Source organism: Taudactylus pleione, unplaced genomic scaffold, assembly GCF_031769625.1.
Source record: "Taudactylus pleione unplaced genomic scaffold, aTauple2 ptg000026l, whole genome shotgun sequence".
NCBI classification, from domain to species: domain Eukaryota; kingdom Metazoa; phylum Chordata; class Amphibia; order Anura; family Myobatrachidae; genus Taudactylus; species Taudactylus pleione.
In genome coordinates, this window is record NW_028284428.1 from 15,326,928 (window position 1) to 15,344,279 (window position 17,352).

The following is a 17,352-nucleotide window of genomic DNA, read 5'->3' on the forward strand; positions in this document are numbered from 1 at the left end:
CCAAATGTATTAAATGTATAGTGGTGAGCTGACTAATAATATTAATATTGCCAAAATATTTTATCAAGGTTGTTTTTGAGTATGTACATATGTTAGCTTGTAGAGTTTGTCAATTCTAGTTTAGACAATGGGACATGCAAGAACCACTGTTGGTCCACATAAGCAGCAATAGCTCCAGGATCCTTATTTATCTTAATGGGATTTGTGCTACTTACTTTAGGTTTCTTTGCTAGCTACCTGACTCTAGTAACTTATTTTGGACAACTTACTTGCTCTTCTACAAGAAGACTAATTTTTATTCTCAATTTTGGACCATTTCTTCCTTTTACAATGTACATATTCTTTACTGTCTGTCTTCAATTTCTTACCCTCTTTCTTCAGTCATATCATTTTTCCACTTTAGAAAGTAAATATACTTCTTTGCCATCTTCCCAATCTGATACTTTGCACGTAGGGCCTGAGCTGGTGTGTGGGTCATGTAATAATTGTCTTCTAACATCATTCAGTATAATTAGTAGATCGTTATCATCTTCACCGTAATTTGAAACTTTGACACACCCTGATCAGCTTTAGGCAAGACTGGCAGGCATCTGAAAAGGTGGCACATGAGATGGTGTGTTCAAATTGATTTGTGCAATATAGGATGGTGGTGTGACAATTGTTTCAATATCACACACATTTTTGAAAAATGCACCATTTAAAGGAAAAGGTATTGAATATTTCTTGGTTTTATTCTACTATTAACTCATAACACTTTACACCACACAAACTATATTTGCCATGTATTATCAATACTATGCTGCCCTCAGGTATTTCCTACAATGAGTGACCAACTCCCACATTTTTTCAACAGACTTCTATCATTTCAGAATCTTCAAAACAAGTGTGGCTTCCAAAGAAACTACTGCAATTTATGTTTAGAAAAATATCCTGACCCACAGTTCAAGAATTTTTATTATGTCAATACAGTCACAATCATTATCAGTGCCTGCACTGTAGTTTCAACTATTGTGAGGACTACTATCTCTTTTATGTTAATACTGCACCTCAATGTTTAAAACTCAACCAACATTCATACATGGCAGTAATTTCCTATTCCCTTTCATTAATAAAATATGATTTCCTCTTTTCTGTTGTACTGTCACTTAATGTCATAGAGACAAACAATTCTGTCACAATTTAAAAACATTTTTCCTTTTTAATTTTAAGTTTTTATATATTTGTATCAAAATCTGAATGAAAACCAAATTTGGACCACCATATAGGGAGAATGAACCAACAACTTATTACAATGGTTGAGAACTTCATGTAAAATGCTGTTTTGTGAATGCACCCAACTATTCTAAAAAATCTTCTCACAGCCCACTGAGGAATTTTACCCTTGTAATCTGGCTGTACTACTATGTAATATTTGGCACTTAAACTGTATTATACTATAGACTGTAAGATTGTAAGTAGTGTCTACATACTGTACCTCTTGCTCTGGTAGTTATTACCCTCTAATTTTATTCACAAATATAAATAAACCAATATAATACATATACTGTATAAACAATAATGTTTTAAAATAATAATAATAATAATAATTATTATTATTATTATTATATCATCATCATCATCATCTAGGGAATCCAGGTGGTAACCTCATTAGTTATGGAGGATATTGTGGATATTAGTTACTAAAGATATTATGGAAATCATGAGTCCTTAATTTGAGGGTATTTGTCATAAAGAGTTCAACTAAATATGATGGAACAACCACATTGTGACAGCAGTCTGAATAATGGACATTAATCTCCTCTAACAAGATGAGTAGGGCACCGCAGTTCACACATTGCATGTCCATAGGATCCAAAGAGTAGTATTGTGGTGAATACGTCATGTCCAATGCAAGTAGCTTATCAGTTGATTGTGATGATAATATTCTTGACTATAAGATTTTTGAACTGCATGCTCTGGGCAACCTGAAAGGGTTCCACCACATCGAAGTCCTTGAGGCCAGCCTGTAGGTATGTTTGGTGTAAACAATGCAAGGTAAAGAGAATAAAGAAATAACAAAGCAGTCAGTGAGTGAGGTCCCTGCAAGACATGCTGATATATGTGGCTGCAAATAACTGTCACAGTTTCAAGACCACCAAGCAGGTCACATGTTTAGGTCAAAGTGATAGTTTACCAACTGTCTCATTTTCCAGAGCACAATGGTGATGCATTGTAATTAGTGAGTGGATGTTTTGCCACAAAACTCTGAAATGAAGCAACCAGTTACAACTAGAGAATGTGCACTGGGTCATTTTTGCTGGTGTTGGTTCTAATATGTTGTCCAGGTTTTGGTTTTGCCAGAATGCCATGACTGGTTTTTGATTTTTTTTTTAAATTTACAAGAAAAGCTAAAATCACATAATTTGGGCCTTTTTTGTTCTTCGAGTAGTATTAACCTCAATAATATTAATTTCCAGTAATTTTCACAAAATTTTGACCATCTCATAGCTCAATATATTATTCATCAATATAAGCCAAAGGCTGGCTGGCTAAACTAAGAAACAGAGCAGAGGCCCAAATACAGATCAGTTATTTCTGTTTTAAAATGTTTTCCAAATTAGTAATGTGATCAATCAGCCTTTTTGTTGAGCCATTCCCCAATATCTCCCCCACCATATAAACAACTTTATATACCTTTATAAGGTACTATTTACAGTTAATTTGGAAGAGGATATACTATATGTCAACACATATATGTATCGTAAACTGTGCCTGTCTGTGATGGTGCTTATTTAGTATTATGTAAATGAGACTGACACAGCGTTATCAAGTTCTATTTATTCCTTTAATGAGTCACAATGCTCAGTAAAAATAAATTGCACTATAGTGTGTTAACAAGTGGGATGGTATCGGATGAACTGTATATATTGTAAACCTTATATATATTGAAACTGGTAGGGGAAGTAGGGGTTGAAAATTATATACACATACAGAGATCTGAATAAGGGAAAACCAGCCAGGATTGTAGGCGTCCCTTGTCCCCTTTAGAAACTGATAATGATAATAGTCTTGGTGTGTTAATGATGGGCGTATGGGGTAAAAGTCCCGGTGAGGCCTCACTTTTTTTAGTCTTCCTTCTTCTTGCTTCCTCCAGTGTGTAGTTTTTACTGGACCTATGTGTCAGATGAGCGCGCTTCACCAGCTCGGTCCCAGCAGTCTGCACCCGGACACGTTTCACTTCCGGCGTCGGGATACCACAAGATATTATGAGCCGGAGTGTACAGGGTTCCTGGCTCTAACAGCATGCTCCACTCACTTGGTGAAGAGACTTGTTAGTATGAAAAGGTCTATTGAGCAGGTAATGCGGTGGTTTGTGATGCTTCGCCTAATACGTCTTGGCCTGGCAGGCCATCTTTGGGATTGGTAAGTCACCATCTTGGAAGAGGGCAATATTTAAGGACACAAGGTGACATCATAGGTGGGTGTGAGCGGCATGGTTTCCATGGAAATGAGGGCAGGAGGTGGATTGTAATTTGTGAGTAGCAGAAGGTGTGTCTAATACAATAAGGTATTTTACCTTATTGTAGTGCATTTAAAGGTTTTAGGAGAAATATTTGTATAATAACTGGATATAAGCTGGTTGGTCAACATATTAACATTTTGAGGATGGAGTATATTGAATGAGCTCCATATGACAAGGTAATGTGTTGTATGTGTAGAGCGGTATCTGTGCTGTACTAGTTAATTTGCTTCTTTATTGAGTGCAGCAGTAAATAATAATATTGGTTGCTATTGTTAGTTGGTCTGTTTGTGTAATATAAGAAACAGTGTGGGCTAAAATTCATGGATAAGGGTTGATGTGCCTATATGCAGAGTTGAGTTAATTAAACTTAATAGTTAATTTCAGTGAAACTGTAGATGAAAAGGAAGTAATATATTAAATATATAATTTATGTAGTTAACCAGTAATAACTAATCTAACTTCGTTGGCAAGATTCAATCCCTGTGGCGCTAGTGTTTTAAGGTCTACCATCCATCTTAGTTCTTCTTTGATAATTTTTTTGATGTAGTCTCCTCCTCTTCTGTTTTTTCTGACTAATTGGATTTCTGTGAAAGACATCAGTTTTGGATTTTGGTTGTGGGTCTCTTTGAAGTGGTTTGAGAGACTATGTGTGTCCACCCCTTTACATATATTCTTGATGTGCTCAGAGATATGTGTTGTCAGGACTGTAACTATTTCAGTATATAAAGATAGATTACTTTTTCCAAAGTTCCTTTGTGGTTGTTGGAGGAGCTATCCTGCTTGCTGGCGTTCTTCATATACAGGAGATAGAGAGTTAAAGTGATCATCTATTTCCAAGGTGTTGTCAGGATGTGGGATTCTTAGATTGCTGATTATGCCAAACCTGATTCCATTTGGGTCACATGTTCTGAACTTCCTATGGATCACAGACCTCTAGTATAAAGCCTGGTACTAACTGTGTCTCAGTGTCTGTGCAACATTACTTTCAGGTCTTTCTTGGACTCCTGCCAGATCCCTGCTATGCCTGTGGGTTGCTGTGGACTTTGCTATATCTCCGCTCATGTTCCAGCTAAACTTCTGATGCCAGTTACCAGCCACACTACAGAGCTCAGCATAGCTATTGCCTAAGTATTGCTTTCTGCTCCACTGCTGTGGTTTCAGCTTTTGCTGCACTATTTACTTTGCCTGTTGTCTCTTACTCCTGTGGACATTGAACCCATCTTTGTTACAGTTGTCAACTGCACCATTACAGTTATCATCACTGCATCGCAGGGCTCAACCCCATTCCGGATTCTAGTCACACCGCAGGGCTCAACCAAGTTCCGGAACCACACCGCTTCACAGGATTCAACCCTGCTTCACCCTTCATTGCATCACCAGGCTCAACCTCACTCGAGATTCTAGTTACACCACATGACTCAACCCAGTTCCAGAACCTCACCGCATCACAGGGCTCAACCTTGCTTCACCCTGATAGCATCACAGGGCTCAACCCTGCTCCAACCTCACCACATCACAGGCTCAACCCTGCTCTGACCTCATCACATCACAGGGCTCAACCTTGCTCTGACCTCATTGCATCACAGGGCTCAACCCTGGTCTGACCTCACCGCATCACAGGGCTCAACCCTGATTCAACCTCACAGCATCACAGGGCTCAACCCTGCTCCATCTTTCACTGCATCACAGGGCACACTCTGCTATGGATCTCCATCACTACAGGGTTCCACCCTGGTGAAGCTCCTCTATACCTTCCGGAGTTGTTAGCCTCATGCTGGACTCCTTACCATATTAGCTCTTCTGTGTTAAAGACTATATATGGGGGTTTTCTCCTATACTCATTATTGCTTATGTGAGCCTTTGTGTTGTTGAGACTTTGGACATCATTCAGAGTCGGTCGTTGCGGCTGCACGGTAGTACGACCAACGACCGAAAAATCCGATCGTACGGCAGGGCGATCGAAAACAAAGTGACGCCCATTCATTAGCACTGCACCTCCTCTAGCTACCAACTGGTCTGAATGAACGAACAAGTCAATCGTAGTCAGGCGCTGTCAGTCGCTGTATTCTAATTATGTTCTGATGGTTGCGGCCGTATGTGCTGTTTTGATGGTCACATGTCATGTTTACATGGATTATCGATCAGCTTGTTATTAGCTTGTTGTCAATTATCTAATTAAGTGTTTAACTCTTGCTGTTCTTTAAAACGAGTTTTTTATCATGTGTCAATAAACTTTATTGTTCATTTTGTGGTTGTTTTCTCCGTTTTTTTATTTTCACACAATTTTCAAAACAAAGTAAGGTTTATTAACTGTGAATGTACGTTTGCTAATTGTGTTAACTTTATAAATGCATGTGCATTTTGCATTAGGTTCATTTGCACTCTTATGTTTGCAATTGCACACTGCGTGTTGTAGCCAATCAAATGTTACCTTATTTTTTGGGACACATGATTAAAGGATTGGCCAATAGTGTTTTTTTTTAGGAAAGTGTAAATATTTTAGCCAATCATATTTTTTGTACCCCATGTATATTTCATGTTTTCTGTAAAATCGGCCATTGCCATCATGAGAGCTGCAGCCTTTACCAGGAGAGAGTTGCTTATCCTGGTAAACATACTGGACAGGCTGATTACGTCCACAGAGCCCTCCATTTCCAACCACATAAAGCGGGCGGCCTATGCGGAGGTGAGGCGAGCCCTCCGATCAGCAGGGTATAGGCGCTATATTGCCCAGTTAGAGAGGTGTTGGTCGGACCTGCGCCGCCGGTCGCCTGTGTTCCTCATGAATTTGCAGGCGCAAGTACGTAGATGTAAGTATGCATTTGTTTAAAAGTAATAATTAGTGGACTGTTAAAAATGTATGTTCCTTTGCCAATTATTTTAGTCAATGTTAAAAATCCCTCCTGTTTGTTGTCCCTATTGTCCAGAATGTGTAAAGTGTACTTGTATTGTGTAGCCAAAATTCTAAAATATTTTTATTTTGGGATTTTATGTTTACATTTTAGAAGCACAGCGGAGACAGAGAAGGGCACGCAGAAGGCAAAGACATGGTGGAGGAAACCAGCAGCCCTCACCTGCATCTCCTCAACCCAGCCCTCCCTCCCCACCACCATACTCCCCCATTAACCCTCCCTCCCTCTTCCAATCCTCCCCAAGTCTTCCTCCCTCCCCTGCCCACTCATCCCAAATGTCTCAAATCTCCCCTCCCTGTGATCTTTCCTGCTCCATTTCTCCTTCAACCATTCCCCCCACTCCCGAATATTCTCCCTCACCCGAAGGATCTCCGGCACCATCTGTTGCTGTATTGGAACACTCTGAGGGTATGTATTTTTTTTTTTTTGGTGTTGTTGTTATCCATGTATTTGTATGAATTTCTGACCTTTTTTTGTTGGTCTAAAAATTTGCTGTATGGGGTTCAACATCATTGTGCAGTAATGCTGTTTTTCAGAATTACAACCTTATGTTTAGTGGCTGGCCCTTTTTTTTATTGGGGACCACAAAAATATAGGTTTAGTGGTTTTTTAAAAATGTTTTGAAGTTTTAGGAAATAATGATTACATTTGGATTAGTATTTTACAATGTAAAAAAACATGTCACCAAATTTGGCAAGGTGCTAGGAACCAGACTACCCTTGTTGATGTTGTGTACACTGTGTTTAAAATGTACTAATGTACTTAGGCAAAGTGATGTTTTCCATAGCAAACAAACACATTCTATTTTTGGTTTATCAACAACATTCTAAAAGTGAATACGTGCATTGTGTTTTAAGGATATCATGACTTAAGAATACACCTCCCATTATTTGTAACATCATCATAGTGGATTTTGGCTTATGCCATATAGTTAGGGTTTCAAATTAGTTTAACAACATCTAAGTAGAAAGCTATTAATAATGTTGTGTGTCTGTTACTTTCAAACACACAGTAACATCAGTGTATTTAAACACTTTTTGGTACATTGAATGTGTAATGTTCAATTGTTTCTACTTTTAATGAAGTATTTAATCCTCAAATTTTTTTAATTTTCCACAGATCTAACCCACATCCTGAGGGAAATTCGGGAGGAGCTGAGAGAGACCTCAGGCTATTTAATGCAGGCCTACTGCTTCCTACAAAGATTAGTGGGGCATTCGGAGGATGTGTAGTTTGTTTTCAATTTTTTACATTTTTATGACACTTTAAAAAAAAAAAAGTTTTTGTATTTCAAACATTTGTCCTCTTTTTTGCCACACATTAAAGGGTGTAATTCTGCATGTAAAAACATTTTGGACCAAAGGTGGGTGCCTTTCCATAGTGTAAGAACTTAAAAAACTGTATAGTAAACCTTAAGAACATTTGCAGTAATGTTGTATATGTTTTAATTATGGGTTGGCATACATTATCCACCTCAAAATGAATTTCAATTTTTTAAAACAAACAAAAAACAACATTTGTATTTCATTTAAAACATTTATTAAATAACAAACATGTTGCCAACAGGCTTTTACTGGTAAAAAAAATTTCATAACAGATTCACACATAACAAATGTCCTCATGGTTTGGCCAAATAAAACATCTGGCTTAGTCAAACATAAACAACTATAGTAAAAAACAAACAGATTTTTGATTGGGAAACATAGAAATTACTAAAACAAAAGGCAAATTAACTAAACATGTTGGGGGATATCCGTGCAAAATGTGTTAGTTGTCCAAAAACATACAGGATATTGCCAATGGGTTCCATTTTTTTTGCAGGTTTTGGAAAGTGTTGTGATTTGGTTGGCAGGAAAAGAAAACAAAAGAAAAAGGTACACATTAAAATACATTTGGAAAAATGTTATTTTAATTAAAAAAAAATGTAAATATGCCTACCTAAAAAAGTGAAACAACATCATCGCGTCTGCCCCCCCCTTGACAGCATCACAACAACTTCCTCTGGGGGGCCATCCTCTGGCAAGGCCTCCATTGGCTGCTTGGGTACTTGACTCCTTATTGCAATGTTGTGTAACATCCCGCACAGGACCACAATGCAAGAAACCATATCCGGCAAGTACATGAGTGCACCACCAGAGTGATGGAGACACCGGAACTGGCCCTTTAAAAGGCCGATACAGCGCTCCACCACCTGCATGGTGGCAGTAAATGCGGCATTATAGTGCGTTTGGGGCCCTGGTGTGGGAGTCAAATAAGGAGTCAGCAGCCAGGGCGTGCAAGGATATCCACTGTCACCTGATGGAAATGGGACACCAAAAGATACATACATTTACCATGAGAACCTGTTTACACTATTTCTAGAAATACATACTGGATTTTTACTTACCAAGAATACACACATCACCAGCTTGCAGTGTGCTTAATTTTGGCCAAATCCCTGAATGCTGGATCATGTACGCATCATGGCTGCAGCCTGGGAATTTGACATTCAGGGAGAGGATCTGGAGGGAGGCATCACATAGCACCATTACATTTAGGGAATGGTAATGTTTTCAGTTCCTATATATTTGTTACCTGCATGCAGGGGGCTGAAGTGCTATGTGAGTGCCATCCACTACCCCTATGACATGTGTAAAGCCTGCAATTTCAAAAAACTTCTGCTTTACCATCAAGGGCTTCCGTATCCAAAGGCATACTAATAAAATGTGCTAGTTGATTGAAAAATGCATCTAGCACACGCCTCAGGATCCGTGTGTCAGGTTTGACGTACTGGAATCCCCTAGTGAGGGGTTGTGATGGTAGTTTGGAAGAATTCGGGGAACTGACCTGGACATCAGGACTCCTCATCCACAGGTCTTGGATGTTGACGAGACCTGGTCAAAGGTGCAGAGTCTAAACTGCAGGGAGGTGTTCGCCAGTGACCTCTCCAAGTGGGATATGGGCTTAGCTACACCCTGCAGGCATGTCGTGGTCCTTTGACCAGGTATCCAAGCCCTGTGGGAATAGAGAATCGAATGTCAGTGGCCCAAGGGAAGTGCCTAACCAAGGCACTATTGCACCGGGAGATTCACCAGGAGATGCTGTTTGTGAGGTACTTGTAAATAGCACTTGAACTGCGGGGTGGCACACAAAGGATACACAGGGAACAGTGTGTGGGCACACTTAGCCACACGGAATGGCACTGGTAATATACACAGGTTGAGATGGAATGGTACTGTAGCTCACTGGAGACACTGGTAATTTTAATGTTCAGGCAGAGATGGAATTGCACTGTAGCTCACAGGAGACACTGGTAGCAAATATTCAGGCAGTGATGGAATAGCACTGTAGTTCACAGGAGACACTGGTAGCAAATATTCAGGCAGAGATGGAATTGCAGTGTCACTGAAAACAAAGCTCTCAGGCTGGGATGTAATCAGCACTGTTGCTCACAGGAACACTTGTAGCTTGTAATTGGTGCAGCTGTGAAACACTCAGGATAACCTTGTAGCTGGGAATCACAAAACAGCACGCACAGGTAGAGATATTAATCACCCTGGTGCTGAAAGGAGACACTGGAACTCTAACACACACAGAGCTATAAAAGCACTGTAGCTCGCTGAAGCCTAGCTACACAGGCCAGAAGTGTTATAGCTCTGTGGCTCACAGGAATACACAGGAGACTTGGAACACAGGCAGGAATGTTATAGCTCTGTGGCTCACAGGAATGACTCTGGAGACTTGGAACACAGGCAGGAATGTTATAGCTCTGTGGCTCACAGGAATGACACTGGAGGCTTGGAACACAGGCAGGAATGTTATAGCTCTGCTGCTCGCTGGAAAGCACTGGAACAAAGGCTTGGAATCCGAGGGAACCTGAGACAAAACTCAACTAGTAAACTAGGATTGACAACTGTTGATCAGGCAACTTCCTGGAGTTCTGGAGGTGGATTTATACCCACAGGTCAGCTGAGTAAGATCATGCTACCATTGGTAAGGAGGACTGTCACATGAGAGAAACTGTCCTGGCGGCGCCCATGATGGGAACTCCGATCCCCAAAACACACAGCCAACCATGGAAGTCTGCAAAAGTGCCTAAGGTAGAATACTCAGCATCACACTCCTCATTGCACCAGGCATCTGACCACAAGGAAGTCAGGGGAAGCCGGCACAGAGGTAAGAGATAGCTGATCCTAGGCTGAACCCTGACACCGTAAAAATGAGGGCTGGGAGTGGCCACCCACCAGCCCCACAGTGGTTTGGAAGGACCCTGAGGTGCAGAAATGTAACACTGACAACAACTGTGTAAGTGGTGAGATTGCTGTAGGAATGTTAATCTGACTTTCTAGATCATTCTTTATTATTGAAAGAGTGTCTAGGATAATATTTGGAGGCAGGCGATAAGTGGATAGAACCACAACATCAGGCATTCCAAAAAGGGTGACACATGTTCTATATATCTTGGCCCTTGCATGCCTCCTATGCCTACGCCCAGGAGGAGGCTGAGGAAGGTTGGTGGGGGTCAACATGGCCACTATTAGCTGTCCAACATCGCTCTGTAAAGTTAAATTTATATTTTTAATTGGTTCTACAGAGTGTTTTTTGATTAGTTGTGCAAAAATACTTAGCTTTAAAATAATGGTGCATATTCATACAGGGTCGGGCAGTGCCATCTTCGGAAATCACTACATGTGTATTTGTTGTACATTTTTAAAATTAGAGGGAATGAAAAAAAAAATTTATTTTTTGAAGTCAAACCAATATTACTACTTCTAGTGTTAAAACCATGCTTAATTTTTAAAATCGCCAATATGAATTGCTGTTAAATGTACAAATTTACATTTAAAAAATAGGTCAATAAACAATATTCAAAGTAAAATTTTATCAAAAATTTAAAACAAAAATATAAATAAGTGTAGGTTTGAATAAATAGACACTTACCTGATTCAAGTCCAAAATGGAGTATTAAACACCTTTAATAAATATTTTAAAAAATATAAAAATGAGTATAAATTTTTTTTATTTTTTTATGATTGTCAATCCCAAAAAAAACAAAATCAAAATGGAGCAGGCTGGCACACTTACTTGATTCTTCGAATAACGTTGGATTTTGGAAGAAGACAAAAGCCCGGCCAACCAAACCAAACAAGTAACCGGCTCCAGCACAACAATTAACGGGATTTGTTAAAAGTCCGAACCAGTCAAATTTGTCAATCAAAAACCACCACCAAAACAAATCACAAAAAAATAAAAAAAAGGAACACAAAAACCACCACCACAAAAAATGTAAAAAAAAAAAACACCAAAAAGAAAGGAACACAAAAAAGAACCACCAACAAGAAATGAACACAAAAAAAAAAACACCAAAAAGAAAAGGAACACAAAAAAAAACCAACCCAAAAAAAAAAAAAAAACCCACAAAAAAATAAAAGCCACAACCAAAAAAAAAAAAAAACCTCACACAAGAACCTCTGAAACAACACACACTAGCACCTCTCAAACGACACACACAAGCACCTCTCAATCAACTTCAAACAAGCACCTCTCAATCAACACACACAAGCACCTCTCAAACAACACACACAAGCACCTCTCAATCAACTTCAAACAAGCACCTCTCAATCAACACACACAAGCACCTCTCAAACACACACAAGCACCTCTCAATCAACTTCAAACAAGAACCTCTCAATCAACACACACAAGCACCTCTCAAACAACACACACAAGCTCCTCTCAAACAACACACACAAGCACCTCTCAATCAACACACACAAGCACCTCTCAAACAACACACACAAGCACCTCTCAATCAACTTAAAACTATTTAACTACTATCAAACACCTCCTGCACCACCAAGCACTCCAACTACAACTTCAAACAAGCACCTCTCAATTAACACACACAAGCACCTCTCAATCAACACACAAAAGCACCTCTCAATCAACTTCAAACAAGCACCTCTCAATCAACACACACAAGCACCTCTCAAACACACACAATCACCTCTCAATCAACTTAAAACTATTTAACTACTATCAAACACCTCCTGCACCACCAAACACTCCAACTACAACCCACAAGTAAGGGAACATTTGGCTTTGCCTTAAATAAAGAAACCAAACCCCAATTATTGAAACATGCAGAAAAGGTGTGCATTTGTAGTTAGGGAAATAAGGATGCACGGGTAACCTATCCAGGGATGAGCTCACATCTAGCCCAACCCACACAGTGATTACGGAATGCAGGAAAGGTGTGCATTTGCAGTTAGGGAAATAAGGATGCACGAGTAACCTATCCAGGATGCGCTCACATCTAGCCCAACCCACGCAGTGATTACGGAATGCAGGAAAGGTGTGCTTTTGTAGTTAGGGAAATAAGGATGAACGGGTGACCAATCCAGGGATGCGGTCACATCTATAAAAAAGTCTGCACAAGCAGTATTCTTCATGCTCTCTCACAGGTTAGCAGAATGTCAACCACGGAGCATGGTGAGCAGAGGCTATCTGAGCCAGGTAAGTGCAAATCACATTTTTTACACAACACAAGAACTGGTCATATTTCCCTAAAAAAATGTTCAATTTTTTTACTATTTTAAAAATTGTTGTAGGTGCTGGGAATCAAAGTCCACCAGTAGAGGAGGAGGAACCGGGCCCAAGCAGGCCAAGACCAATTCCCAGAAACCCTCCATTTTCACGGATCGAGCTTGAGACATTGGTGACCATGACAATGGAGAACCTAGTCAATGCACCCAGAAATAAGGGGGCTGGAGCCAAAGACAGGATTTGGGAGGAGATATCCAGGGCTGTTAATGCTGCGGGGACAACCTGCAGAACACAGAAAGTCGTAAAAAACTATAAGAAAATTATATTGTGAGTGTACTGAAGTCCAAAGCTTGATCTTATTTAAAAAAACTAACACTTTAAATTTCAAAAATAACATTGACAGCTGGACGGATTTCAAGTACCAACTGAAGAGGAAGCTACGAAGTAGGGTGGACCATGCTGCGGGGACAGGTGGTGGTCCCGTCCCTGAGGAGCTGGCCTTGACAAGGTTGGAGACGTTGGCTCAGGGTTGTGTGACGGAAGAGGAGATAGTCGGCATGTCCACTATGGACACTGACATGGCCAACTTCAATGCTCCACATGTGCAAGAAGGTAATTTAATTTTGTTAGACAAAAAGTATAAAGCTGAAACGTCTATGTTTTTTTGGGGGGGAAAAACAAATAAAATTTTTTCTTTTATATTCCAGACTCAGAGGAGGTAGTGCCTGCTCCTGAAGTCAGGTCTGGGTCCAGCACAGATGGAGACTCTGCAGGGGAGGATCCAAGTACTCCATCTGGGGACCCTGTGGAGTCTACTCCAGGGCAACCATCAGACCAAGCAGTGCCTCTCCTCACCAGGTTGGTCTCCCAAACTCAGGAGAACACATGTGTTCTTCTGAGGATGGAGACCACTCTGGTGAGGGTGGCGGTGGCCCTGGAGACCATTGCTGTTTTGTTTTTTTTAACATTATTTTAATTATATACAAATGTTGCCGAAACAATTATTATTTACATTGTGATGAAAGGCAAATTTAAAAAAAAGAAAAAAATTTCATACCAAAAATGTCTATCTTTAACTATATCAATGTATACAAGGTTTAAAAAGTGTGGTATCTGAAAAGGCTGCTATGCAAAACACAATGCTAGATGTTTTAAAAACTGTTTTATCCAAAAACTGTTTAAAAAGCACAAAGAAACATTTGTGTTACGAATTCCCTAATGCACACGCAAGTGAAATGAGTTACAAAGTAATTAGCAGTGTTAATAGTTACAATGCAGCAATCTTAGCTGCTTGGTTTGTGTGGTTCCAAATCGAAACATTGCAGGTAACATCAGATTAACGATTGTACTGTTGTGGCTTACGGACGCTTCTTGCCTACCTTAGCCTGGACGATCAGCCTGTTCGCAGAGTGACGTTTTCATGCATCCGCAATTCTTGGTCGTACGAAGCAGGTAATTTATGCACTCCCCTAAAATGCCTGGAAACCCTGAAGAACGCCTCCATTTCCAGACCACCACCCCCATATACTCCCACAAACGGTCTTTCCTGTCAATCAACTTTAGCAATCCACTTCCGTGTCGGAAGCCCTACGACCGACAGTATTTTTGATCGGTAGAGCTCATACGCACATGCGCACTGCTAGCCGTGCACAGGCGCAGAAAGAAAAACATTGTATGCGTATGACTGTGCGGCTGCAACGACAGACTCTGAATGAGGTCCTTTATGTGAGACGTTGCTATTATATTTCTCCTGTGATTAAATTCTATTTACTTTTATTCCGTGCTACCGAGATTTCATGGAAAGGTCATTCCTAAAGCCACCCCAGTTCATTGTGCCTAGTAGGCCTGCCTCCTCCCAGGAGGAGTCTCAAGTGTTGGCAGCTGTGACATGTGTTTTTAGTTTACGGGTTGTCCTACCTACATATTGGTGCCCACAGGGGCAAGTTATGAAATATATTACTCCCTCACTGTTACAAGCAATGTGCAATGTGGTCAAAGATTTTGTATTCTTTATTGGTTTGTGTAGAAGTGAATATTTTTTGTTTCTTCATTATAGTGTTTAGTTTGCAAGCTTCACAGGATCCACATTGGAAAAAACCTTGGGTGAGTTTACATCCTGCTAGAGTTGTTTGAGTTGATTGTTTTCCTTTTACGTGATTGTGTACTAGCAGCTGTCTGAGGTTAGGGGCTTTTTTATAAACAATTTTAGTTTTTTCCGGGGGTATGTCATTTAGGGCCTCATCTTCAAGTGAGATGTGCCAATGTTTATTAACTATTTTGTTAAGGTGTCTGTAATTTTTATTAAATTGCGTTATGAAGAGTGTGTTGTATCCTCTGATCTCCTTTTCTTTTTTGTTGCAGGCCAAGAATGTGTTTCTGTCTATGTTTTCTATGGCTTTGAATGTATTGAATACCTTTTCTTGCTTGTAACCTTTTTCTATAAACTGCTGCTTCATTTTATTGCCCTGTGTTTGGTAATCTGTGAGTTTACTGCAATTTCTACATATTCATTTGAATTGGCTGATGGGTATGTCATAGGAAGTATTTGGTGGCTTCTATTCCCTGATGGTGTTCTATCACTGTATAGAGTGGTTACATCGCTTGTGCATATACAAAATCCTCTGACCAGTCTATGTTTTGTAGTGTATGCAGAATGTCTGTGGTGTCCTGTATGTATGATCTTTGTGTTTGTACATGGGGTTGTAGGAATAAATTGATATATTGTGATAAATTTGAGGTGAGGGAGTTGATACCTGATATAATTGGGTGTCCAGGAGGTTTTGTGGTGTCTTTATGTATTTTTGGTAGATAGTATATTACCGGGATTACTGGATGTGGGTTGAAAATGAATTTGTATTCTTGGTGGTTTAAGATACCTTTGTTTAAACCTTCTTTTAGTAAGATCTTTTAGTAAGAATTGGTATTGGGTGGTGTAGTGTCATTAATGATCCTTTTACATTCATTTAGATAGTCTTGTTTGTCTAATAGTACTATCCCCCCCTTTGTCTATACATTGTGTGTTGGATACAGCGTGGGTCGGATATATCACGGGTCGCATACAGTGCGGGATACAGTGTTGGTTGAATACAGTGCAGGTCACATACAGTCTTGGTTGCTTACAGTGTGGGATGGATACAGTGTGGGTCAGATACAGTATGGGTCAGATACAGTGTGGGTTGGATACAGTGTGGGTTGGATACCGTGTGGGTTGGATACCGTGTGGGTTGGATACCGTGTGGGTTGGATACCGTGTGGGTTGGATACCGTGTGGATTACAGTGCAGGTTAAATACAGTGTGGGTTGTATAAAGTGCAGGTTGGATACACCAATGATGCACTTACTGGGACAGAGGGTGCCGGCGTTGTTCTCAGTGCGGGGGTGATGGCAGGTCTCTCAGCCAATCAGCGGTCAGCCCATTGATTTCTCAAATTACATGTGCATTTTAAAAGCAAACAATTGTAAGTAGTTGTCCTTTTACAAGCTGGGATTTAGTTGGTCATCACAGTACTACAGCAAAATCCAAATGGGATATAGTTAAATTGCCGGCAGATGGGATGCTGGTCACTGAAATACAGCTGCCAGAATCCCGCCACCCGGCCAAACGCTAACACCAATATCCCAAAGGAGATCAGGATACCTGCACTGGCATCCCAAACGCCGGAGTCCCGAATGTCTGGAGCCCGGTAATTATTGCAGTTTCCCTGGGGATGGGGGGCTAGGTTCATGCACCCCCGGGGGGGGGGTTAAGGTTAGGCACCCCCTGGGAGGGTTAGGTTATGTGGACAGGGGTTAGGGTTAGGTACCCTCATGGGGAGGTTAGAATTAGGGTTAGAGTCAGGGGGAAGTGGGATATGGATAGTATACGTACCACCGCTGTCAGGATCTTCAGCGTTCGGGCTTCCAATGCCGGTATTCATTCCCATTCCATCCAAATACTGCCTACTAAAATAAAATGTCAGCATGCATGAAGTCATATTTTCAAAAACTTAAACTTTCATAGTCCAAAAGTTAAGTAAAAAGAAAAACTAAACAACTAAATCAGTTTCTTAATTTTAAAAAGTTAACAAGGCAAAAAATATATAAATTCTATTATTTGCTGACAAAAATTTAGATAGTTTTGTGCAACCAGCTGGACAGACATTTTTGGTTGGTAAAAGTCTTATGTTCAGTGAGTTTTATCAGCAACCTGTTTGTCAATGTATTTTCCTGATTATACCACATCAATACGACCACTTATCTGTGCATGTGACAATGCCAGTGTTATACTGACCCCGGCCCTGGTGCATGTGACTTCATGATATCACACAGCAAGAGCCAGGGAGCGCCAAGCTTTAGGACACTCCCTGCAGCTTTCTATACAGTGGGTGCCTCTTGAGGCTTAGCGACCATGCCCAGGGACACCTAGAGGAGGGT

At 40.3% G+C, this 17,352-nt stretch overlaps 1 long non-coding RNA gene across 1 annotated transcript; it reads right to left on the minus strand.

Moving 5' to 3' along the window:
• Positions 1-936: 936 nt before the first annotated feature.
• On the minus strand, positions 937-16,883 carry LOC148539235 (uncharacterized). The gene is made up of 2 exons (XR_015870199.1): positions 16,808-16,883; positions 937-2,003 (listed from the first exon to the last, which is right to left on the minus strand). It is a non-coding gene; the product is annotated as an uncharacterized LOC148539235 (long non-coding RNA).
• Between the last annotated feature and the right edge of the window lie 469 nt (positions 16,884-17,352).